General features: G+C 44.4%; 1 protein-coding gene across 1 annotated transcript in view; it reads right to left on the bottom strand.

Moving 5' to 3' along the window:
• Window positions 1–26,181, bottom strand: part of LOC144668888 (voltage-dependent P/Q-type calcium channel subunit alpha-1A-like) — a 741,147-nt gene that overhangs the window by 327,857 nt on the left and 387,109 nt on the right. The window lies entirely within an intron of this gene.

Raw genomic sequence — 26,181 nt, 5'->3', positions numbered from 1 at the left:
TATTGGTATGCCGGCGCTATCACCTCAGCCTGAAGGTGGATGGACTCCTCCATCGTGGCTTGCAATCTAAGGAGTACAGTGGACATCCCTTCCTGATGTTCCTGAGTTTGCCTTTGCAGCTCCAGCAACTGTGACATGACTGAGTTCAGAGGCTCGTCATCTGACTCAGCAACATTCTGGCTTCCAGCAGTCCTCTGGGTGCCGGACACCTGGGAAGTCCTTGCCACAGCCTGCTGTGGATCAGACAGTGCGATGTGCTCACCAGGTTGAGATCTCGGGGCTACTCTAAAGCTAGGTCCCAACTGAGGTGTGTGTTTCCACGCTGGTGGAGAGTGTGGGTGAGCGCTCTGATGGGACTTCAGAGAGGGTGCCTCCAGATTCCTCTTCAGAGGTTTCTTCGGGGCTTGATTGGAGGCCCTGTGTCATGGACTCTATCGGTTGTTTGGCAGATGTGCCTGTGAAAGCAAGGAGAGATAATTAGCGCATGGCAGTGGCCTGTGAAAGGGGACAAATCACTCACGGCATAGTTGTCTGGTGGATGTTGCACTGCTGGATCCTCACTCGGTAGAGCACCATTGACCTCACTGCCAGCATAGAACCGGTCTAGATTGTGGCCAGCCAGCTGGGTGGCTCTGTTTTCAAAGTTCATGCGGACCTTGATTTCGGGTATTCCTCCACTGGTCTGCAACCTCTCTCTCTTGTTGTGTGCCAGCTTGTCCTGCATGGATAGAGATAGAGAAAGTATAAGCAGGACGCCTGCCAGACCAGATGATGAGTATGCCTGCCTGTGTGGGCGGTGAGTGGTCCCATGGACGAGATGAGGACAATGACAGTGGGTGTGAGACAGTGAATGGTGATGTCCCTTGAACTGGCAGTGAGTGAGGGCCCAGTGGATGTGTGATGGGTTTGTGAGTGTGTGAGTTGAGAGTGATGAGAAGAGTGACTTACCCTGGTAGACAAGAGGAGATTATTCATCCTCTTGAGACACTGGGTGGCCGTCCTCTTCTGAAGGGCGTTGGCACTGACCACCGCTGCCACTGCCTCTCAAGCTGGATTGGTCACGTTGCTGCCCATCCTGCGGCCAGAGCGGGGGTGCAGGACATCCTGGCGGGCCTCCACGGCATCCAGCAGTCGCTCGCGGGACCCGTCGTTGAAGCGGGGGCCTGCGGTCTTTTGTCCTTGGCTTGGCTGGCCTCTCGGGCAGCAATGATGAGCTGGTGGCGATGAGCACTGTGCTGGCAGCTGCCTTTTAAACATGGCGGCCAGCATGATGCAATGGAGGGGTGATGGCGGGTGGGAGAATAAGAGCCCACCCACCATGGAAACAGCGTGTTTCCCAGGAATGCATAAATAATGTGGCAGGCTCGGGATGATACCAGCCATCGCCGTCGGTGGGTGGAACGCCATTTTGCCTGCCCGCTCCCACATTTAGTGCAAATTTGGGAAAATTCCACCCCATGCCTCATCTTCCTGCCCATCCCCATATCTCTCGATTCCCTTAGTTCCAAAAGATCTATCAATCTCAGCTTTGAATATCCTCAGTGGTTGAGCAACAACAGCTCTCTGTGGTAGAGAATTCCAAAGATTCACAATCCTCTGAGTGAGGAAATCGTCCCTCAACTCAGTCTGAAACAGCCAATCCCGTATCCTGAGACTATGACTTCTAGTTTTAGACTCAGCCTTTCAGCATCTACCCTGTCAAGTTCTAAGAATTGATATGTTTCAATATGATCACCTCTCATCCTTCTAAATTCCAGAGAATATAGGCCCATTTTATTCAAACTCTCTTCATTGGAGAACTCTCTCATCCCAGAATCACTCCAGTGAACCTTTGTTGCCCACCTCTAAGGCATGTATATCCTTCCTTAGATAATAAGATCCAAACATTTTTTAATTACTTTCATGGGATGTGAGCGTCGTTGGCAAGGCCAACATTTGTTACTCATCTCCAATTGACCTTGAGAAGTTGGTGGTGAGCCACCTTCTTGAAGTGCTATAGTCTACCTAGTGTAGATACACCCACAGTGCTGTTAGGAAGGGAGTTCTAGGGCTTTGACCCAGAGACAGTGAAGGAATGGTGATATATTTCCAAATCAGGATGGTGTGTGGTTTGGAGAGGACCTTGCAGGTGGTAGTGTTCCGATGCCTTTGATGCCCTTGTCCTTCTAGGTGGTCGAGGCTGCAGGTTTGGAAGGCACTGTTGGACAAGCTTTAACGACTTGCTGCAGTGTATCTTGTAAATGATACACACTGATGTTACTTTGCATCAGCCAGATCATTGATGGCTCAGTCTATAAAGACACTTCCAAATTTTATTATACTGAACTAAACAGAGCAGGAAAGTCCCAGTTCAATCTTTGATCTATATATTTGAAACAGCAGCTGACATGCTTCAATTTCCCTCACTGTCTTGTGCTAGGTTTTCAGGGAATTAAATGAGGATCCCACTCATAATCGCTGTCCAACAACAGTGTTGGTAAAATGCAATTAGATGGAGAACAGATAAGGACAAGATTGAGTTTAGTTGTGATGTCTTCTACTGTCTGTCATTATCACCTGCTGATCTCCAAATTGTCTAGTCTCACACATGAAGTATGACTATTTGTGACAAGTTATTGCAGGATTGCTTGTACCCCCATCAGTATACCACAGCAAAAGCCAAGGAAGAGGAAGAGAATGGAAGGGAATTGTAAGGGAAAAACATAATTTACTCAGTCAGTAGCACACTACAGCCATATTCTACACTGCTGAATTATTTATTTTTACTCTAAACTCTCAATACAAATCATTTATTAAGGCAACCCACAATTTATGCATAAGAACATGAGTGGGAGACACAGTTTCCCACACCTAACGCAAGAGATCAGACATCAGCAGAACTGGAGAGAATTGCATCACTGCAGCCTACACACTACTTAGAAAAATTATCTCCATCCTGAGCAGTTGTGCTGACTGTGATCCTACATGCTGTGACTGGCTGTTACTATATTTAATCACTGCATGAAGTAGCACAGAGGATTGAGTATTACCCTTGAGGCTGAATACAACAATGCACGTCATATATTGATGTTGCATCACTGTTCCCACGTGATCTAGTGTGGAAAAGTACTGCCCAGTGTAGTATTAAAATCATACAAATCAGAAGGTTCCAGGGTTGTTGCAGACTGTTTTTACAACAGGTTTTACGAGTGCCAATATTACAAGTGGCCTGCATACCCCTGGGCTAAGGTGAAGGAAAAGAAAAACAATAGAGGTTTTGCTGCTGTTCATTATCTATTGACTTCTGCTATATATTCTTATCAAAAGTTATTGAGGGTAGATGGGAATGCGGAAATTGAAACACAAGGTCAGCCATGATCTTATTGAATGGTGGAGCAGGCTCAAGGGGCCAAATGGTCGACTCCTGTTCCTATTTCTTATGTTCTTATGTTCTATAAATTGCACATGGTGCATGCAAAGTGAGGATAGGATCTGGATCAGCAAATCACAATTGAACAGCTTTCCTGTGCAGGCTCATTGTAATCACACTGAAAAATTGTAGCTGCTTTGGTACATGAACAAAATTCCCACCTGTAGAATAGGGGTAGGTTTGTGAGGTAGGGGCTGAGGCATATTGCTAAAGGAAAATAGTGAGAGCTTTAGCCTGCATCTACCTTTGCTGTATCTAACTTAAAAATACTTGACAATGACATTGATTGTCTAGATTGAAAAACTTTACCACCCCTATCCCTTTATTTGATAAACATAAAAATTTACAAAAATATGGAATTAAAATATTTTCTCCCCCCACCCCTCCAGTTCATGAAAATTTTTGTTCACACCTGGAGTAGCACACGAACAGAACTTTGTATATTATCTTAGTCAAGGGTGGTTTAGGGGTAATGTAAGTGATATTAAAACCCTTAAGCTAGTGTTGGAAAATCATCCCTGGTTGAGTTCCCTGATCTTTTAGCCTTTCACTAACCCAAGTGTGCTGAGGCCACTTGGACCATTCTTCCTACTGGAAAGTGGACATTGATTGAGAAGGGAATAATGCTGACAAGAAGTTCTTTCTCCAACAGTCTGTTTATGTTCAATCTAGAACCATATAAGCACAGTGGCTGCTTGAGTGTTCAACATCTGCGAATGTTCCAGCACATGTCAGCACCTCCAGTACAAGAGGAGATACAATCTAAAAATATTTTGAAAATCAATAGCAACAGTCTTGTGGAAGAGGTAGAGAAAAGATATACAGTATTCAAATATGAACTTAATTTAGTCTCAATCAACTGCATTCAGCTTTCAAAAAAAGACAAGAGGGGAAAATGAAGATGGAGACTGTTTCATTCAAAGAAATGATAAATAGGATCTGGCAATTGTGTACTCTGGAGAGGTGCTGACACAAAAGACACCTTTTAGATGATGCAGCCATTGCTTTTTCTATTCATGCATTCACACGTACTGTGCCCATGTGCCTTCACACAGTAGCAAGCTAGCTGCACAAAACAACAGCTGTATATTTATGGAGTTGGCAGTCTACACAGTGCCCATCAGACCAGTGTGTAGCAGCACTATCTAGAATCTCTCTAAACCAACACGGAGTAAAACTCTCAAAATCCTGTAGGTGAAAACTACAACATGTGACCTGGTAATCTTAAATAGATCGCAACTTTGAGATTGATAACTATTAATTCAGCAGTGAGGTTGCTGTATGCAGATCGTATTACTATTACATGGAAATGGCAATAAAAAAAATTGTATTTTGGTATATTTAAGCACACACCATGTGTAATACACGCTATTTCTTGTGTCTATATAATTCTGTCATACATATATCATGATAAATTTGGGCTTAGTGTAATATATATATTTATAGTCTTACTTCCAGGACTTAAAACACTTAAATATATGAAAAACAAAACCCACTCATTTCTTCCTGGGTATTATGATCTTAACTATTTGGCATCTTCGCAAAGGCAGGAATTAAAAATTTACAAGATTTACAACCAAGTCCGAAGGGGTGAATCAATTCCTCTCTTTTCCACTCCTGAAGATGGTTATAGCAGAGTTTGATTTTTTTTTAAATTGTGATTTTTCAATTCAGTGTGTAATGACCATACTTAAAGATATATGAAGAATTACTGAAAAAAGAGATATGTCAAAGCTTTTTGTCTTGCACTCATCTGGATACTTCACAAGAATACCAATATAAGGGGAAAACAACAATTGAAACTGTATGTGAAGGGAGTACTAATTGGTTGGCAAGTAGACTCTGATTGGTAGAGGCATTGCCATGGAGAATGCACCAGTGATGGTGACTGACAGTTAACTGCCAAGCATTGTTTGAAATTTAAACCAGGCAACTAGACCCTGATTAGTCAAGGCATTGCCCTGAGGAATGAGTCAGCAAATGGCTGTCACTTATTTTGTTTAGCTGAAACAAGCATGTGTGTACATGTTCTTTCTGTCTGTAAAGAACAGGGCCCTGTATATTAATATCTGTAGCTCCCAGTACATGCAAATATGCCATACTGTGAGCCCAACTGACAATTTTAAACTGGTTGTCAGCATAATTAGCACACTGAGGATTATTTAGCAAATGCTGTCCAATCACGGAATCACATCTAATGTTGGATACTGTATTTTGAGTTTTGCAAGCACTGGCTGGTTGGGTACAGTCTGTACCTTGCTCATTGCGAACAGCGGCTGGGACCTGCTGTTTGAAGGTTTGAAGGTTATTTACAAGGTTGCCGATAAGAGAGCCCCCTAGCAGATATCTCTACCACAGTTTACCGCAAGCCTACCTTCACTGGTCAATATACACATTGGGATTCTTATAGTTCCACACGCTATAAGGTTGGTCTTATCGGCAACCTCATAAATAGGGCCCGAGCCATTTGCTCACCATGCAAGCATGATGCTGAAATAGGGTGCATTATCCTGCAGGATAATGCCTACCCTAATCAGATCATTTTGCGCTGTATATCACGCAAACTCATGAACAGGGCTAAGACCATCACTTTCGGACCTGAAAAGTACCCAGTCTACTACTACTCAGATTACCCTAGAAGGACATGTTATCTCAGAAATTAGAGCAGGTGAAGCCAGTCGTTTCACACTGCTACTATGCCGTAGCAACAAAGGTGGTATTCATCACTAACGGGATGCTGCTGTCAAGCCAAAAAGACGTTCTGCCTATCACACAAATGAGTAATGTGGTATATAAATTTCAGTGCAGTGTGACGCAAGGTATGTAGGCCGTATGTCCCAAAGACTAGCGGATTGTATCAAACAGCATGTCCCAGCCGCTGTTCACAACAGGTAAAATGCAGACCATACCCAACCAGCCCGTGCTTTCAAAATTCAAAACACGGTTTCCAACATTAGATGTGATTCTGCGATTGGACAACATTTGCTAAATAATCCTCAGTGTGCTAAGAATTACGCTGATAACCAATTTAAGATTGTTAGTCAAGCTCGCAGTGTGGTGCATTTGCATGTACTGGGAGCTACATATATTAATACACAGGGCCCTGTGCTTTACAGACAGAAAGAACATATACAAACATTGTCTGTTTCAGCTAAACAAAATAAGTGACAGCCATTCACTGACTCATTCTTCAGAACAATGCCTTCATCAATCGGGGTGAAATTGCCTGGTTTAAATTTCAAACAATGTTTGGCAGTTAATTTTTAGTCACCATCACTGCTGCATTCTCCATGGTAACACCTCTACCAATCGGAGTCCACTTGTCAACCAATCAGCACTCTTTTCACATACAGTATAAATTGTTGTTTTCCCTTATATTGGTATTCTTGCAAAGTGTCGTGATGAGTGCAAGACAAAAAGCTTTGACATGTCTCTTTTTTTCAAGCAATACTCTAGTTCTGTACAACTAAATGGCTATATGAAGAAGCAAGTCAGCCAGATCTCTTGAATTAACAAGTAAGGAGTTAGTTTTATTATTAAGAATTCACTCAGGTAAAAGTATAAGACTTGTTAAAAAGGTAAAAACATGGCCTAAATCCTGTGACATATACACACACACACACTAGCATGCAAAACAGAATAAACTACAGGGCAGTGGAAGTGAAATTTATAAGTTAAAGTCCATGAGGAAAATAAATATATACGTTCCAATGTTCCTTTGGTGGTCTTAAAATTCCAGTGGTGTTGCAACCGATGTAAGCTGGATAGTTTTCTGGGGACAGTCTCTCTTAAACTGTAATCCATCTTTTTCTAAAGTGGATGCTATGGCATTTGAAGTTCCTTTCGATTAAAATTCTTCATCTCTGTTATGTATTTCAAAATGTAACAGAGATAGGGTCTCAAACTTGAGAATAGCAGAGTGAGAAAGATGATGTTACACTTTGCAGTCTTGTTCTTAATGTCACTGGTGCATTCTGCAGACCCCCTTTCTGCTGTAACAAACAGACAAGCTTATAATCATAAACAGAATTACCTGGAAAAACTCAGCAGGTCCGGCAGCATCGGCGGAGAATGCTGCCGGACCTGCTGAGTTTTTCCAGGTAATTCTGTTTTTGTTTTGGATTTCCAGCATCCGCAGTAGCTTTTAGCTTTTTGTTTTTAAGCTTATAATCATAGCTTTTCACAATTAGTTTCCAATGATGTGGCAGCTAGCTATTGGTACACAATGGAAGGCAATCCGTATTAATGAAGGAGCTTCGATCTCCCATTGTCAAAGCCAGCTATTGAAACAGATTTGGGGTCCTTAGGACCCTCCTTGCATAATGAGTTTCATTAATCTTCTTTGTTCCCGGCAATTTCTGAAGTCAGGAAGTCTAGTGGCCTATTTTCTGTATGTTTGCAGAGAGTTCTAACAATGGCCGATGTGAAGTCCAACAGGGAAACTGCCAAGACATGTTTCTGGTAATCCACTTTCAGAGGCTTCTAGAAACCTGACCAATTGGTAGGCCAGGTGACTTCTGCAACCATTTTGAAACATAGTGTCTTTGCAGTTCTAGCCGTTTCTTTACCTTTTTAAAAACAATCTAAGGCATTACACCAGCCAATGAAACTAATGATTAATATTCCTCATTGCGCAAAACACATCATCGTGACACCTTCCCCTCACAGAGAATGAACTGTGAATTATAATGAGTTTTTCATGAGAAGATGTCCAAATAGTAAAAAATAAATAAGAACCACATGCACACCCATTCACACTTTAACCTTATGGTTATAGCTATGCTCCATTGTTAGGTTGGCAACCAGGTAATTCTAGCCTGAGTTAGATTCTGAACAGCATGCTTGTTTCCATTTAGAGTGGTAGTTACCCACAAAACCTATCTTTATTGGAAACGGTTACTCTTGCATTAGTTCTGAATTCTCTTTGTCCCCTTTGGAGTAAGGCATTAATGAGGATTTTCAGTTTCAGAACTTGATGCCTGATTCCCTTTTTTTTACCAAAAATCCTGATTATATATCGTTTATAAGGTGTTGGGTTTGCCCATTGCTACCAGAACCCAGGATGTTAGTAACAGCCAAGTTGCCCTTGGTTACCTGTGGGAATATTGGAATTCTGTAGCTCTCATTGGCTCTGCCCACAAGCTGCTCAGCAGAACTTTTCTTATTATACAAATTTTCGTGACTGTAGGGTTGAGCTGCTTGGCCGAGTTTTAACTCTTCACTGTCCTGCTCTATAACCCTAGGAGTTACTGGTTCAACCCCAGGTACATTTTTAAATCTGATCTCCAGGTAGTCAGTAGATTGTAACTTGACCTGTTAGGTCTCTGGACTTGCTTCTGGGACTTCACTTTTGGTTAACTCTGCATTAACACTGCTGGACTTGTTAAGGTTTAAAACTTGGTCTTGTACTTTTGTCTTACCAGTGGGTAGCCCTGCATGGATTTCATTGGTATGCCCCTTGTGGTCCCCACAAGAGGTGTTTGCAATGGGGTGAGTTCCCCTTTGCTTTTCTTTTGAGAATGGGCTTTCCCTTAACCTGTTCCATGTCCCCTGGAATGCTATTGCCCCCAAGTCGATGTTCAGCTTCTGTTGTACTCCCCTGTGACTCTTCAAACAAGTGGGGCATCACCCTATTTGGGAACTTCTCCAGTCCCCATTTAAATCTGACATCAAGGTTCTACTAACCAGATTGCTGGCACTCTTCTTTCATCTTTTTAAACCTTCAGGGGCCCTTCCTTGACCCCTTTTACTTCTACTGGCCTGCCTTCAGCCCTTTTAAATTACTCAGGTTCTATCCTGACCCTTTCTGATACTGCTGGCCTGGCTTCGGCCCAACGACTCCCACAGCTACCTTGACTACAGCTCCTCACACCCTGCTTCCTGTAAAGACTCCATCCCATTCTCTGAGTTCCTTCGCCTCCGTCGCATCTGTTTCGATGATGTCACTTTCCAAAACGGCGCTTCTAACATGTCTTCCTTCTTCCTTAACTGAGGTTTCCCACCCAGGGTGGTTGACAGGGCCCTCAACCATGTCTGACCCATCTACCATGCTTCTGCCCTCACACTTTCCTCTCCTTCCCAGGATGATGATAGGGTCCCCCTTGTCCTCACTTTTCACCCCACCAGCCCCCGCATTCAAAGGATCATCCTCCACTATTTCCGCCAACTCCAGCATGGATGCCATCACCAAATACATCTTCCTTTCACCCCCCGTTAGCATTCTGTAGGGTCCGTTCCCTCCGGGACACCCTGGTCCACTCCTCCATCACCCCCAACACCTCAACCCCCTCCCACGGCACCTTCCCATGTAATCGCACAAGGTGCAACACCTGCCTCTTTACTTCCCCCCTCCTCACCGTCCAAAGGCCCAAACACTCCTTTCAAATGCAGCAGCGTTTCACTTACACTTCCCTCAATTTGGTCTACTGCATTCGCTGCTCCCAATGCAGTCTCCTCTACATTGGGGAGACCAAATGGGTGGCCACTTTGCGGAACACCTTCGGTCTGTCCGCAAGCATGACCCAGACCTTCCTGTCGCTTGCTATTTCAATAACCATCCTGCTCTCATGCCCACATGTCCATCCTTGGCCTGCTGCAATGTTCCAGTGAAGCTCAACACAAACTGGAGGAACAGCACCTTATCTTCTAATTAGGCACTTTACAGCCTTCCGGGCTTAACATTGAGTTCAACAACTTCAGATCATGAACTCTCTCCTCCATCCCCACCCCTTTTTGATCCCCTTTTTTTCTATATTCATTTTTATCTTTTAATTTTTATTTATTTTTCCCACTTATTTTCATTATTATTATTCAAAGTTATTTCCATTTTTATTAATTGTTTTATCCCAGCTTTTAGCCTATTTTCGATCTTTTTCCCCCACCACCGTCCCCTCCCCCAACCCCACCCCCACGAGGGCCATTTGTCACTTTCCAGAGTGCTTACCCCGGTCCGGCCATTATCACATTCTGATTTCCAATCTTAATGTCGCCATTAGCATCTCCTTTAGCCAGTACCACCACTATTAACAACCCTTTGACCTTTTGTTTATGACATCTTTCGCAATCTCTCCTTTGCCTCCACCTATTGCTGGCCTTCTATCCAGCATTACCTGTTCCGCCCCCCTCAAACAGTATATATTTCACCACATTTCTACTGTCCTTTAGCTCTGAAGAAGAGTCATACGGACTTGAAACGCTAACTCTGTCTTTCTCTCCACAGATGCTGTCAGACCTGCTGAGTTTTTCCAGTGTTTTTGTTTTTGTTTCAGATTTCCAGCATCTGCAGTATTTTGCCTTTATCTCCTGGTAGTGACCCTGGCCATCTGCCACGTTTGCAAAGGCTGACCACTTTCATGGCTACGGATATTGGTTTTGCAGTGGGACTTTGATCCTGTGGATCTCTTCGCGGTGACAACAATTTTCTTTTAAATTGCCTGGTTCCCCACACTGGAGACACATGGGATGGTTTCCCAACAGCTTCCCCTCTGGTTTCTCCTTTAAAAGTTGGGGACTATTCTGCCCTCCTTCAGTATTCCCCTTTTCCATCTAACCTGTCTCGGTTTCATCCATCTCCTTCTTTCTCTCCCTTGTCTGTGAGAGTTACCAGATCCCAGTTTACTTTGCTTCAGGGGTCTATGGGTTAACTCATAGTCATCTGCCAAGAGGGCTGCCTGTCTGGCCCTTTCCACTTCTGTTTCTCTACATGAGTTTTGATACAGAGAGGGAGTGAATTTTTGAACTCTTCGAGGAGCATTATTTCTCGAAGGTTTTTGTATGTGGCCTTGATTTTAAGTGCCAGTATCCATTGGTCAAAGGCGAGCTGCTTAAGCCGTTCAAATTCAATGCACATCTGGTCAGGCCTCTTTCTAAGGGTACAGAATTTCTGATGCTATGCCTCCAGCACCAGCTCATATGTGCTTAAAATAGCATTTTTTTTTGCCAACTCATAATTTGACGAACTGTCATCAGGCAACAGGGAGTAAACAGCATGAGGTTTGCCTGTTAGTTTTCTCTGCAATAGCAGGGTCCCACTCTCTGCTGGCAACTTTACCTGCTGACCCATTCTTTCAAAAGAAATGAAGGCGGCTTCTACCTCTTCCTCAACAAACTCAGGAATTAAATGGGCGAACTTTAATAACTCAACACTCGGTCCTGAGCTAGGTATGGTTTCAGTGGGCACAGTTGACCTTTCCCTACGTGGTTCGAATAGCCTCAACTCCCCTCTTGTGTTTCTCTTTGGAACGCTCTTTTGCGCTCCCTATCCTCTTGTTCCTTTTCTCTTTCTTCTATCTTTCTAAAGAAGAGTCGCATGGACTCGAAACGTTAACTCTGTTTCTCTCTTCACAGATGCTGCCTGACCTGCTGAGTTTTTCCAGCAATTTATTTTACTCCATTTTCCAATTCTTTGCATTTGGCTTTCTTTCTTTTGTTTTGATCTATGACTTCTGGTCATTTTCCTTGCTATTCTTCACCCCTCCCTGACAATTCTCTGCAAGTGTTAACATGTTGGGAATTCAATTTGGCAACTTGAATCCAGAGGTTTAGGATCACTTGATTGCCACAATGTAAAACAACATAACAGTTGCTACTCCCTTACCACTCTATGCCCTTTGTTCACAGCTACAATCCTAAACAATGGGCAGAATTATCCCAGATTTGCACTAAGTGCAGTAGCGGGCAGGAAAAAGAACGTTTTACAGACCGGCCGCAATGGCGGCTTTTCACGCCATATCGTTCCAATCCTGCCTCATTAATCATGCTTTCCCAGGAAACATGCTGTTTCGATGGCGGACCCACTTCAATTCACCCACCACGCCATCACCTCGCCACTTCATTGGGCTGGGCACCATATTTAAAGTGCAGCTGCGTGCACACCTTGGAGTGCTTCCAGCCCAGAACTGCTGCAAGGAAGATATGGCCCTGAAAGACAAGAATACTGCAGCCCCTGGCTTAGTGACGTATCCCTTGAGTGTCTTTTGGATGCTCTGGGGGCTTGCCGTGATGTCCTCTACCCCCATGCTGGCCACAGGAAGGGCAGCAATATTATCAATCCGGCTTGAGAGGCAGTGGCAGCAGTGGTTAGTGCCAATGCCCTGCAAAAGAGGACGGCCACCTATTGCCGCAAGAGGATGAATGATCTCCTCCGTTCCGCCAGGGTAAGTCACCCTTCTCATCACTCTCAACTCACACACTCACAAACCCATCATACATTCACAGGGATCTCACTCACTGCTAGTTCAAGGGACATCACCATTTGCTCTCTCACACGCACATTCATTGTCCTCATCTCATCCATGGGGTCCGCACATGCCAGGCATAGCTATCATCTGGCCTGGCTGGCATCCCCATTTACACTCTGTCCATCTGTATTCATACAGGATAAGCTGGCATACAACAACAGGGAGAGATCGCAGACTGGTGGAGGAATGCCCAACATCAAGATCCTAACAGACTTTGAAAATTGAGCTGGTTGGTGAAGATCTGGACTGTTTCTGTGCTGACGATGAGGTTGACGGTGCTCTACCATAAGACCATAGACCATAAGACATAGGAGCAGAAATTAGGCCAATCGGCCCATCGAGTCTGCTCCACCATTCAATCATGGCTGATAAGTTTCTCAACCACATTCTCCCGCCTTCTCCCCATAACCTTTGATTCCCTCACCAATCAAGAACCTATCTATCTCGGTCTTAAATACACTCAATGACCTGGTCTCCACAGCCTTCTGTGGCAATGAATTCCATAGATTCACTACTCTCTGGCTAAAGAAGTTTATCCTCATCTCTGTTCTAAAAGGTCTTCCCTTTACTCTGAGGCTGTGCCCTCGGGTCCTAGTCTCTCCTACTAATGGAAACATCTTCCCCACGTCCACTCTATCCAGGCCTTTCAGTATTCTGTAAGTTTCAATCAGATCCCCCTCATCCTTCTAAACTCCATTGAGTATAGACCCAGAGTCCTCAAACATATCTCATATGTTAAGTCTTTCATTCCTGGGATCGTTCTCATGAACCTCCTCTGGACCCTCTCCAGGGCCAGCACATCCTTCCTGAGATACACGGCCCAAAATTGCTCACAATATTCTAAATGTGGTCTGACCAGAGCCTTATAAAGCCTCAGCAGCACATCCCTGCTTTTATATTCTAGTCCTCTTGAAATAAATGCCAACATTGCATTTGCCATCCTAACTACCGACTCAACCTGCAAGTTAACCTTAAGAGAATCCTGGACTAGGACTCCCAAGTCCCTTTGCACTCCAGATTTCTGAATTCTCTCCCCATTTAGAAAGTAGTCTATGCCTCTATTCTTCCTACCAAAGTGCATGACCTCACACTTCCCCACGTTGTATTCCATCTGCCACTTCTTTGCCCATTCTCCTAACCTGTCCAAATCCTTCTGCAGCCTCCCCGCCTCCTCAATACTACCTGTCTCTCCACCTATTTTTGTATCATCTGCAAACTTAGCCAGGATGCCCTCAGTTCCTTCATCTAGATCATTAAGGTATAAAGTGAAAAGTTGTGTTCCCAACACTGACCCCTGCGGAACTCCACTAGTCACCGGCCGCCATCCTGAGAAGGACCCCCTTATCCCCACTCTCTGCCTCCTGCCAGACAGCCAATCTTCTAACCATGCTAATACCTTGCCTCTAACACCATGGGCTCTTATCTTACTGAGCAGCCTCCTGTGCGGCACCTTGTCAAAGGCCTTCTGGAAGTCCAAGTAGATAACATCCATTGGGTCTCCTTTGTCTAACCTACTCGTTACCTCCTCAAAGAATTCTAACAGATTTGTCAGGCATGACCTCCCCTTGATGAAACCATGCTGACTTTGCCCGATTTTACCATGCACTTCCAAGTTTTCTGAAATCTCATCCTTAATAATGGACTCTAAAATCTTACCAACGACCGAGGTCAGGCGAATCGGCCTGTAATTTCCCGTCTTTTGCCTCACTCCCTTCTTAAACAAGGGGGTTACATTAGCGATTTTCCAGTCCTTAGGGACCCTTCCTGACTCCTGAAAGATCACCACTAATGCCTCCACTATCTCTTCAGCTATCTCCTTCAGAACTCTGGGGTGTAATCCATCGGGTCCAGGTGATTTATCCACCTTCAGACCTTTCAGTTTTCCTAGCACCTTCTCCTTGGTAATGGCCACCATACTCACCTCTGCCCTCCGACTCTCTTGAACTTTGGGGATGTCACTCGTGTCTTCCACTGTGAAGACTGATGCAAAGTACCTATTCAGTTCCTCCGCCATTTCTTTGTTCCCCACTACTACTTCTCCAGTGTCATTTTCCAGCGGCCCAATGTCCACTTTTGCCTCTCTCTTACCCTTTATATATCTAAAAAAACTCTTGCAATCTTCTTTTATATTACTGGCTAGTTTAGCCTCATATTTAATCTTCTCCCTCCTTATTTCTTTTTTAGTTGTCCTATGTTGGTCTTTGTAGGCTTCCCAATCCCCTGGTTTTCCACTGCTCTTCGCCGCATTGTATGCTTTCTCTTTAGCTTTTATGCTGTCCCTGACTTCCCTTGTCAGCCATGGTTGCCTCGTCCTCCCTTTAGTATGCTTCTTCTTCCAAGGATGAATTTTTGCTGTGTCTCCCAAGTTACTCCCAGAAACTCCTGCCATTGCTGTTCCACTGTCTTTCCTGCCAGGCTCATCTCCCAGTCAATTCTGGCCAGCTCCTCCCTCATGCCTCTGTAGTTGCCTTTATTCAACTGTAATACCATTACATCTGATTCCAGCCTTTTCCTCTCAAATTGCAGGGTAAATTCTATCTTATTATGGTCACTTCCTCCTAAGGGTTCCTTCACCTTAAGCTCCCTTATCAAATCTGCCTCATTACACATCACTGAATCTAGAATTGCCTATTCCCTAGTGGGCTCCACCACAAGCTGCTCCAAAAAGCCATCCCGTAGACATTCCACAAATCCCTTTTCTTGGGATCCACTACCGACCTGATTTTCCCAGTCTACCTGCATATTGAAATCCCCCATGATCACTGTAACCTTGCCTTTCTTACACACCTTTTCTATCTTCTGGTGTATATTGTGCCCCACATCCTGACTACTGTTCGGAGGCTGTACATAACTCCCATTATGGCTTTTTCACCTTTGCGGTTCCTCAACTCTAACCATACAGATTCTATATCATCTGACCCTACAACATTTCTTGCTATTGATTTAATTTCATTTCTTAATAACAAAGCAACCCCACCCCCACTGCTAACCCGCCTATCTTTTCAATAGGATGTATGTCCTTGGATATTTAGCTCCCAGTCCTGATCCCCTTGCAGCCATGTCTCCGTAATGCCCACCACATCATACCTGCCAATTTCAATCTGCGCCACAAACTCATTTACCTTATTTCGTATACTGCGTGCATTCAGATACAACATCTTCAGTCCTGTATTTCCCGTCAAGTGAGGATCCAGCATTGCAACATCCATCAGACAACCATGCTGTGAGTGATGTCCTATTTCACAGGCCACTGCCTTGGGCTAATTATCTCCTTGCTTTCACAAGCATATCTAGGAAACAGCCGAGGAAGTCCATGATCAAGGGCCTCCAATCAAGCCCCGAAGACACCTCGGAAGAAGAATCTGAAGGCACCCTCATTGAAGACTCATCAAAGCACTCACCCACACCCTCTAGCAGCGCAAAGACACACACCTCAGTGTGACCTAGTTCTAGAGTAGCCTCGGGGTCACAACCTGGTGAGCTCATTGCACTGTCTGATCCACAACAGGCAGGGGCAGGGACTTCCCAGGTTTCCAGCACTCGGAAGGGTGCTGAAGGCCGTAAATCTGCTGAATCTGAGTCAGATGAGCAGCCTATGGACTCAGTCATACCTCAGTTGCTGGACCTGCAAAGGGAAGCTCAGGAATATCAGGAAGGGATGTCCGCTGCACTCCTCAGGTTGCAAGGCACGATGGAGGAGTCCATCCGCCTTCTGTCTGAGATGATAGCGCCAGCATGCCAATGCACTGAGTTCAACACTGGTAGGGTGGTGGCTGCCATGGAGACCCCTGTCCAGGACATCGGTCCTGCACTGTTATACAGGCTGAACATCCATCCCTGATGCCATAGTTGGCCTCCAACAGTGTCAATGCTAGAGGGATGTAGGGCAGCTCAATCTCACTCCAGCTTCCCCTTCTCTTCAAGGAGTCAGCAATGGGCCCTCGGGCACCCATTGGGGGATCATCAGCAGGTGCACACCCCGGGGCCATCCATCAGGGAGTGTCCGGCCCATCCGAACCCTCTCTTCCTCTGACCCCAGCAGTAATATTCATTATTGTAAATAAACTCCCAAGAATGTCTCCCTGCCTATGGCTCCTTGTTCGGATGGGCAATGTTCGCGTCACTCAAATGTGAAACCTTGCTTCCTGCACAAGATAAAGGCAGTGTCTCAGTCCAGGGCCTCTTCCCTGTGCTTTGTGCAGCCTTCAGACCAAAGTGACAGTCCGGCTTCACACTCAGTGGACACATTACTGATGCCTGCATCTTGATGGTGCATGTCATTGCTGCCAGAATGTGGTGGGCACACGTCAGAGTACCGTCATTCTCTCTGTGTACTCTCAGCACCTTTAAGGTGGGGCTGGCCCCCCATCTCATCAGTATCTGTGACCAGTGAGGGGTCTAGTGCTGAAGGGGTCTAGTGCTGAAGGCTGACAAAGGATCAGGTGCATTTCAAGATCTACGGCTGCGTCTCCAAGATATGACCCTGATCACAGAGCGTAAGCAAGACAGAAGTCAGACATCCACAGAGGCTATGCAAAGATCTATGGAGTGTCCTCACTGCATGTCGTCATCATCCTCCTGGAATCAAGTGACTATTAGGGCCTCCACTTTGTCTCCATGACAAAGCCTTATCACAGAGAGTATATGCGCTGCCATCAGCCAGACTGGAGTCAAATGTTCATAGATGCAATTTAAAGATCTATGGTGTCTCCTCACTACATGTTGTTGTCATGATCCTCCATGAATCTAGCAGCTATGGGGGCCTCCAGAGCGTGTCTGCCTCGTCTAGCCTCATCGCCATCATCCTCGCCTTCGAGGACCTCCTCATCCTCATACCCGTTGACGTCCTCCTCATTCGAGGAGACGTCCAGTTCTTCCATCTCATCCTCAGCCCGTTCCTCTCCCTGTTGCAGCGCCAGGTTGTAAAGGGCGCAGCAGGCGATGACGAGGTGGGACACCCTCTGTGGACTATATTGCAGGGCTCTTCCAGACCAGTCCAGGTACCGGAACCTCATTTCCAGCATTCCTGACCTGCAGGATGCAGTTGTGGTGGTTGCACACCGGCTGAACATTCAGCAAGTGGAAGCCCTTGTAGATGACGTAGTTGACTGCTTGTTGCCACTGAGATCTGAGAGCCACGTGAGTGCAGTCGATGGCACTCTGCACCTATGGAAAATCTGAGAACTGGGAAAATCCAATTGCTTTTGCATTCTGGCTTTCTTGGTCTCGGGTGAAATGCATAAAGTTGTGTGCCTTTGCGAAGATGGTCCGTGACCTCATAGATGCATTTGTGGATGGAGGCTTGTGAGAGATCCCACAGAGGTCGCCTGTGGAGCCCTGAAAGGAACCACTGCCATAAAAAATTGAGCACCTTGATCACTTTCATGGCCACTGGCAGTGGATGCCCTCCATGTCCCTGTGGTGCCAAATCCTGCAGCAGGTGGCAGATCTGAGTAACCAGTTCCCTGGACATGCACAGTCTTCGGTGACACTGGTTCTCAGTCATCTGCAGAAATGACAAGCGGCATCTACAGACCCTGGGTCTTGCTAGGCGCTGACCAGCAACGGTTCTCTGTGGCTCTTCAGCATTGTGTACAGGAGCCCCAGCTGTCTCTTCTTCCTGAGAGTACTGCTCCTCCCGCTGCCCAGTCAGGTGCCTCCGTCGCTCTCTTCTCCATCATCTCCGCTCTCTGTAAGCCATGAGGCATACAGCTAGGCTCCATGCTCCTGATGTACTCCTCCTCCAGGATGAAAGAGAGAGACGCGTGGGTTAGCTTGGGTGTTCTAAGATCTTCTCTTAGTTAGTCTGAAGGTCCCTTAACGCATCCCAGAGAGTGCTGGCCACCACTTGGATGGCCAGAGTTTAGTGCACTGCATGGCTGCCCGACACCCAGCCCTGCCCCATTCCACCTGACTGATTGGCAGCAGCTTCATGCACTGGACTGCATGCTGTGCTCTTAGCTCAGGCGCAGGCATTCTTCTAACCCACACAGAAAGGCTGCAGTGTTAACTTGGACCATGGGGGAGACTGCTCCAAACCATTATCATGACATTGCAAGGGGTTATGAGGGTCTCCACAAGTAACTGCTCCATGGTCAGCTTTCGCAAGTAGATTGTACAACGTGTGCAGATATCCAATTGTTCTGCAGTCCACTAAAATGCTCATTAGTTTGCAGTCTGTGCCCGAGGGATGGAAAGCCCTGGAGCATTTGGTGGCACTTTCATGCCTCTGCATTGCTTGAGTGGGCAGATAAGCTAGAGACCCGACTCCAAGCATGTCAATGTGGCTGCGCTTGAACTGTATTAGCTGTGGAGGAATGGTTGCTATATACAAGGTTTCCCTAATGCGTGGCCGCTTCTCTCCACCACTCCCACATACGTGCCTGTGCACTAGCATCAACCGCAGTGCAACCCTTGCCCCCCACCAAGTTGCTTCAACTGCAGGGCAGCCCTTGTGCACCCCCAAGTCGCTTTGACTGCAGGCAGCCTTTGCGCACCCCCCTCAAATCACCTCAAGCATAGGGTAGCCCTTGAACACCACCCTCAAATCGCCTCAAGCGCAGGGAAGCCCTTGCACACCCCCATCAAACCGCCTCAAGTGCAGTGCAGCCCTGCCACACCACCCACCCCCCACCCCCCAACTTGCCTCATCCGCAGGGCAGCCCTTGACCTGGCACTGCACTGCCAGCCAGCTGGGAAAAAGCGATCTGCCTGTGCCCTCACCTGAATGTGTGGCGCCTCAGCCTTGAAGCCCAACAGGTGACCCTCGCGAGCGCTGCGCAAGGTTACTGTGCAGTCACCTCCGAGTTCCCCTTGAAGTACAGCTCGCCAGGTGCACGCCTTATATATGCTGTTGTGAAACACATCAACGTGTGCTTGGGTGATCCAGCGTGGGGAGGTGCTTCCGGCAAGCTGGGCTTATGCAGGAGCATTATTAAGAAGTTCCCGATGTCCAAAGGTCCGCTATTGATGGGCAGAGCGGATGATTGCAAACTGGTTTCACAATGTCGTGAAACTGATTTTTGGCTTTCCCACCATATTATCCGCTCACGCCCGCTATGACGCCAGACACCAGCGGGCATGGAAAATTCTACCCAATATCTTGCTTGCAGCCTTCAAGTATGTTCCAACACAATTCACCACAGAGCAAAAAGGAATCAAAACTATGTGAATGAATTTCCAAAACAAAGCTCCTGATTTCCAATGAGCTGCCCGGATAGCTGCGAAGTAGAGAGTGGAAAAAAAAACTGCAGATCCTCCAGGTTAATCAGAGCCCTTATATGGTCACATATGTGAGGTATTCCTGCCTACATTGCCTCATCTCATTGGAAAATAAGAGGAAGAGGGATTAACACTGAAATTCAGTTCTGGCAACATCCCATAGCTGAGAGGTAGTGATGAAGGCCAAAGACAGAGGGACCAGCAGGCATGCTAAGGGCCATCTGTGAAAAAGTGGGCCGTAAGCAGCAATTTGACCGTATTGCAAATAACATTGAATTAACTCACTAGAAATTATTAATATTCACCAAACGTGTTGTCTTCTATTTCCTAAGGTAGGTATAATGGAACCAAACAATCACTTGGTAATATTTCTGAAAAGAGAGGCGTTTTGCCGAAGCTTTTCATCTTGTACTTATCAGAATAATGGCAAACATGCCAAATTTCAAATTATCACAACAATTGGCTATGAAACTCCAGGAGCTTGAGGAGCCTATAATTCCCTGTTGCTTTCTCCATAGCAATGCCTCAGCCAATCCCAGTCAACTTGCCATCCCATCAGCACCCTTTTCACTTGTAGCATAAATTGTTGCAATCATTTGAAATTTGGCATTCTTGTGTTTGTCCTGATAAGTGCAGGATTAAAAGCTTTGGCAACATGTCTCTCTTTTCAGCAATACTCAAATTTCTGGAAGCACCAAGTCTTCAAGCCTCATTTACTTGTTTATATGGAGACATTTTCTAGGAGGGCTATGTTTAATGTAAAGCATTTGTCTCACAAGGAAGCTGTTGTGGGACCACTGCAAATGTTTGCAGATCTACTAGTTTTAGACATTAAGGTCTGACCTTGCTCCCTTCTTGTGAACAGATATCTTCCACTTGGATGGGAATAAATAATTGTCAACTGAAATATTGTAGGCCACCCTCAGAAAAAGTTCCTCAGAAAGTTCTTTGAGAACCTGTTTTTTGGAGAGGTAGTTAACCTCCAAATCCACTCACTCAATATTAATTTGAACTTTAAAGAGTTTGACCATTCAGGCAATAGGAGACAATTTAGCAATGTAACTCAGGAAACATTTATTAGGCAACAAAAGGAATACTTAACAAAGCTCGGCAGCGACTTTACTGGCTCAAAGTGGTTCTTGCTTCCCAATTCAACCTAGGGCACGAGGCAACATGGGGTTTTCTCTCTCTCTCTCTCTCTCTGTGGAATCCTCTGGTCTTCTGCTTTCAGCTGACAAACAGTCTTCAGTTTCAAATTCAGCACGCGCTTGGTAACTCAGACCTGATGCTTTTTAACTCGTTCCAAACCACAACCCATGTGCATGATCAGTGATGTTACTGATTCCTGATTGGCTCATGTGGTGCATGATCAGCCTTGTCGGTTTAGGTGGAACATGATCAGTTTTTGATTGGTTTCTCAAGGGTAATGGTCATCTATTGATGTAATTTCCTGGTGTCTCCTGACTGGCCTGTTAAGGTGACAATTCTCTTGGGACAATCCCTCTCATTCTGTTTGTCAGTTCATTAAATTTTACAACTTTCTTCTAAGATAATGGGGGCCTCAGGTTGATTTCGATGGCTGCTTATTTGAGATAAGAGAGCATGTGATGTCTAGTAACACCAAACTCATCGAACCAGATATCTAATTAATCTATAGGTATTAATATCGTATACACTGTAGAAGTCTCATTATGACAGGCGCTTATCAGTGTGTTTTGATTGAAAGAACTGCTTTGCCATTGTATGTTTTTGTTGTTCCTGCCAGTGCTTAGCATGTGAATTAAAAATACAGAATGCTGCATAGCCTTACAAAAATTACAAATTTACAGAAATTACACAAAGTCTATATAAAATACATATAAAACCAGTGCTTGAAAGTGATTGGTGTGCTCAAGTTAAGGCAGCAAGATTCACTCAAAAATTTAACATGACAAAAGTCAAGAGAACTACATAGCTACAAAGGCTAATTACAGAACTTAATTCTGAACTTACAGAATCAAAGATGAAGGAAAGTGACTGCTTCTTCTTTTAAACATCATAAGTTAAACTGCACTAATTTACTGCACAAGGCTGAATGTTTTAACATCTGTTTTTCTTTGTGCAATAGGACTTTTAATCTTAGGGGAAATAGAACTGATAAGTTTTAATGGCTAGGAAGGTTGATGGTCCCAGACCAGAACTGTTCAACCTTGACGACTTGTATCAATGGCTTAGGCCATATGTTTTTTTCTCACTTGTCAAGTGTGAGTGAGATGCTAACAAAGACCAAGTTATGTGATGTGCCAATGTCCCAAAATTCAGCATAAAATCACATAGGGTCGGCAAACTTTGATTATACATAACTGAACTAATTGTAAATAATTATCACAATGAAACTCTTCTACAAACCCAACCATTAATATCATCAGGGTTTTGAAGGCATCCTGGAATTGAAAAGAATATTCAAGAACCTTGCACTTCTCTTGGCTTGCCTGACTGAGTCACTGAAGAGAGTTGTTAAACCAGACTTTGAATTTCAGATAATCATTTAGCAAGAATGACATTAACAACATTGCCATATGCAAAGCAGTGTAGGATATGACTTCAACGCGAGGGTAAGTGGGATTGGGCCCAGTGTCAGCTGTTCCCATTTAGCCCTTGAGTTAAAAGATTGTAGGTTCAAGCCCATTCCACGATTTAAGCACGTATCTTAGGCTGACACTCTATTGAAGCACAGACTAGTGCTGAATTGTTGGAGTGCTTTCCTTTTAACGAGACATTAAATTTAAACTGTATAGCACAAAAATCACTACAAATTGACTCAAATTAGCAATCTCACTTAGAGATGCTAAAAGTATAATTGATGGGAAAAATTAACAATGGTACTGTGAGGTACATCCTTCTGAGGTTTGAATTAAGATTGTGGCTGAGCAAAAGGAGCTTTCTTATACATCTATCCTATGCTATATCTGGTGTAGAAGTGTTTTGATGCTGACACTGGATGAAAAGATTTACTGAAGTACTTTATTTCTCCTGAAATTGACAATGCTCAAATCAGTGAATCTAAAAATTGCTCAGTTCAAAAATACTCAATGCCCTGAGTCCTTAATTACAGGAGAGTACTGTAATCCATTATTCTTGCTCTCTCGCACTCCCATTATTGTCAATGTTCTTAAAAATATGTTCATGCGTAATAACACCATTTTTTTCTAAATACATTTGAAACATAAAAGAACAAAAACTACTTCAAGGCAAAAATTGAGAATCGCTCTAATACTTTACAAACTTCTGCCAGGGGCACAAGAGCTCCCAACATTCTGTCAGTCTTGGTCCAGTACATTCCGTTAGGCCTTAACCCAGATGGATATACTGGAACTCCATGTGCTCTGCAAAATAAACAGTGTGAGCAACGTTTTTCTCGGCCTCAGTTTACCCACTGGGATTAGTCAGATCCCTATTATGGAGACTGATCACAGAGGAGGGAAAGATTAGGGTTTTTTTTATTCTTTGATGAGATCTGGGTGTTGCTGGCAAAGCCAGTATTTGTTGCCCATCTGTAATTGCCCTTGAAATGAGTGGCTTGTTTGGCCGAAGTCATCCACAATGCTGTGGGTCTGGAGTCACATGTGGCCCAGGCCAGGTAAGGATGGAAGATTTCCTTAACAATCGATGATAGTTTCATGGTCACCATTACTGAGACTCCAGATTATCATTAATTGAATTTAAATTCCACCAGCTGCCATAGTGGGATTCGAACTCATGTCCCCAGAGCATTATCCTGGGCCTCTGGATTACTAGTTCAGTGATATTACCACTATGCCACCAACTCCCCCAAGGGAGGGTAAATCTAGGAGGTAAGCTAAGACAATTAAACCCAGGTTATTACTTCGACATTCTTCATTGATGACTGAGTTGGGACTGGCATTGTTTTGCTGAAGCCAGAACAGCATTATCAAAGCTACAATTGGTTCAAGCACCCCAGAACCACGGATGGAATAAATCAGCCTGCGTTCCCAATAATTAGTTTCTCTTGATCTTTGCTGGAAAATATGTACATGAGTTGTTTAAATATGAGCCATATCTGATTCTAATTTCTCCTTTACCATTGACCATTCGCTGATTTGGTCCACACATGATGAATAGTCTTTTAGACAAGGCACAAAATGGTTCTGCAATCACAGTTCATCATAAACTCATATCTAATCTTTCAAAAGCACATTAAAAAAAAGTGGCTGAACATGGCCACTTTTACAGTTTCTTTTGAGTTTTTGCCAGACTTCTACTGGAGTTGAAGTGGGAGACTAGTAGCAGTGCATGAATGTTGAGGACCAGGTCTAACAGTACTTCTGTCTGTCACATTACTTTTTTTGTCCATCACACTGTTTGAATCACGGGCCTGAATTTTCTGGTTGGCATGCGGGGGCAGGCCCCTTTCTCCGACACGTAAAATGACGTGTGGTGATGTTGGGTGTGCATCCCGAAGTCACCGCGTGTCATTCCAATCTTCAGTTCAGAGGGCGCACACCGGAGTCGGCTGCACACCCGCCAAACTGTCAAAGGCTTATTAAGGCCATTTAACAACTAATTAAACTAATTGTCTGGGCTGTCCGTCCAACCTGAAAGTTGGCGGGCAGGCAAAGAGCCCAGGCGGCCTTCGCATTTCTCATGAAAACTTATCCACGGGTGGGATGAAGTTTCATGAAGAGTTTATAAATCAAATAAAATTTTTAAGTAAAATTCATTGACATGTCCCAGCTCGTGACACTGTCACAGGAGGGGACATGTCTGAATAATTTTTTCTAGTCTTTCTTTCATGTTTTCATAATGAAAGTAATCTCCCTGAGGCAGCTTCGTGCCTCAGGTAGATTTCCGCGCTCTTTCGCGCACGTGTGAAAGAGCGCAGGCCCCGACTCTCCCTCCTCCTCCCGCCCCCACAGGGAGTGCCGAGGGCTTCCGGATGCACGTCATGCTGGGCGGGCCTTAATTGGCGTAAAATGGCGGCAATCGGCTGCGCGCCTGCTCACACCCAGCTCACACGACGGGAAGAAGATTCTTCCCACTGTTTTATTTGGATTGCTCAAATTCATTATTGCTCAAAACGAATATTGCTCAAATAGCAACAAATTAGAACTCAGAAATAATGATCACAATCAGAAATAACCAAAATCTAGAAAGTTAAAAACTGGAAACTCAACCAATTAAACTACTCAGAATCCTTTCCATTGTAATTTTCAACTTCAGAAATTCAAATATCCATGTCATAAAATAAGATTTATGGTATGATGCAATATTAAAAATTGCACACCACATAATACAATTATACTTAACTGCAAAACTATTTTTCAACTCTTTCTGTACCTTTATCAATAATTTTGTTTCAAGGTTCTTTCATTTTTTTCCCAAATAGGCTACACTTCAGCCTAAATCTTATACTTAGCATCTCTTTTAAGTGCTTTCCAGACATGTTTTTCCTTCTAACTCTGTGATCTATGCTTAAATCAGCAAATTGTAAAACTTGCTATTATTTTCAATTCTCTTCAGATCCACACTGGACTTAGTATTCATTTCCTCCTGCAGGTTTAACTCTTGGGTAGGCTCAACCCCATATCAATCTGCTAACTTAGCTTCACAGTCAAGGTCAGCTGCCATTTTTGTTGAAGGTTGCATCAAGGTATCATTTGCTTCTTAGCTTTTATTGCATCCAAATTTATTTTTTTTTCTTGCATTCATACAAAACCCCAGTGGCCAAACAAAAGGCAAACAGAAAGACAACACACACCATGCTCTATGAAGAGATTTGTTTCTTAAACAAACTTAAGATTGTCCAAAGAAAACAGGAAATGTACATTTATTTTAGTAAAGCATAAAATTATGAGCAGATTACCAAGAGGATTGTAGAACATAATGCAACAACAGGATTTTTTTTAAAAGAATGAATGATTTGATGATAGTAAATGGGGTGCAGAAAGGGCTGTTAGTTCCAGAATCACAGTAAAGAATGTGGTGGCTGGTTTGAAAGAATGTGCTAACACACACATCCAGCTCAGCAGCAAAATAATACACTGTGCATTACATGGTATAATGTCCTTACAAAGCAATATATCCTCCAACTTAAGTATGAGCAATGTTTTTTTTAATTCATTTACAGGATGGGGACATCGCTGGCTAGGCCAGCATTTACTACCCATCCCTAATTGCCCTTGAGAAGGTGGTGGGGAGCTGCCTTCATGAACCACTGCAGCCCATGTGGTGTAGGTACACCCACAGTGCTGTTAGGGAGGGAGTTCCAGGATTTTGACCCAGTGACAGTGAAGAAACAGCAATATATTTCCA

Source organism: Cetorhinus maximus, chromosome 28 (genome assembly GCF_964194155.1).
Source record: "Cetorhinus maximus chromosome 28, sCetMax3.hap1.1, whole genome shotgun sequence".
NCBI lineage: Eukaryota > Metazoa > Chordata > Chondrichthyes > Lamniformes > Cetorhinidae > Cetorhinus > Cetorhinus maximus.
This window is presented reverse-complemented; position numbering and strand designations above follow the sequence as displayed.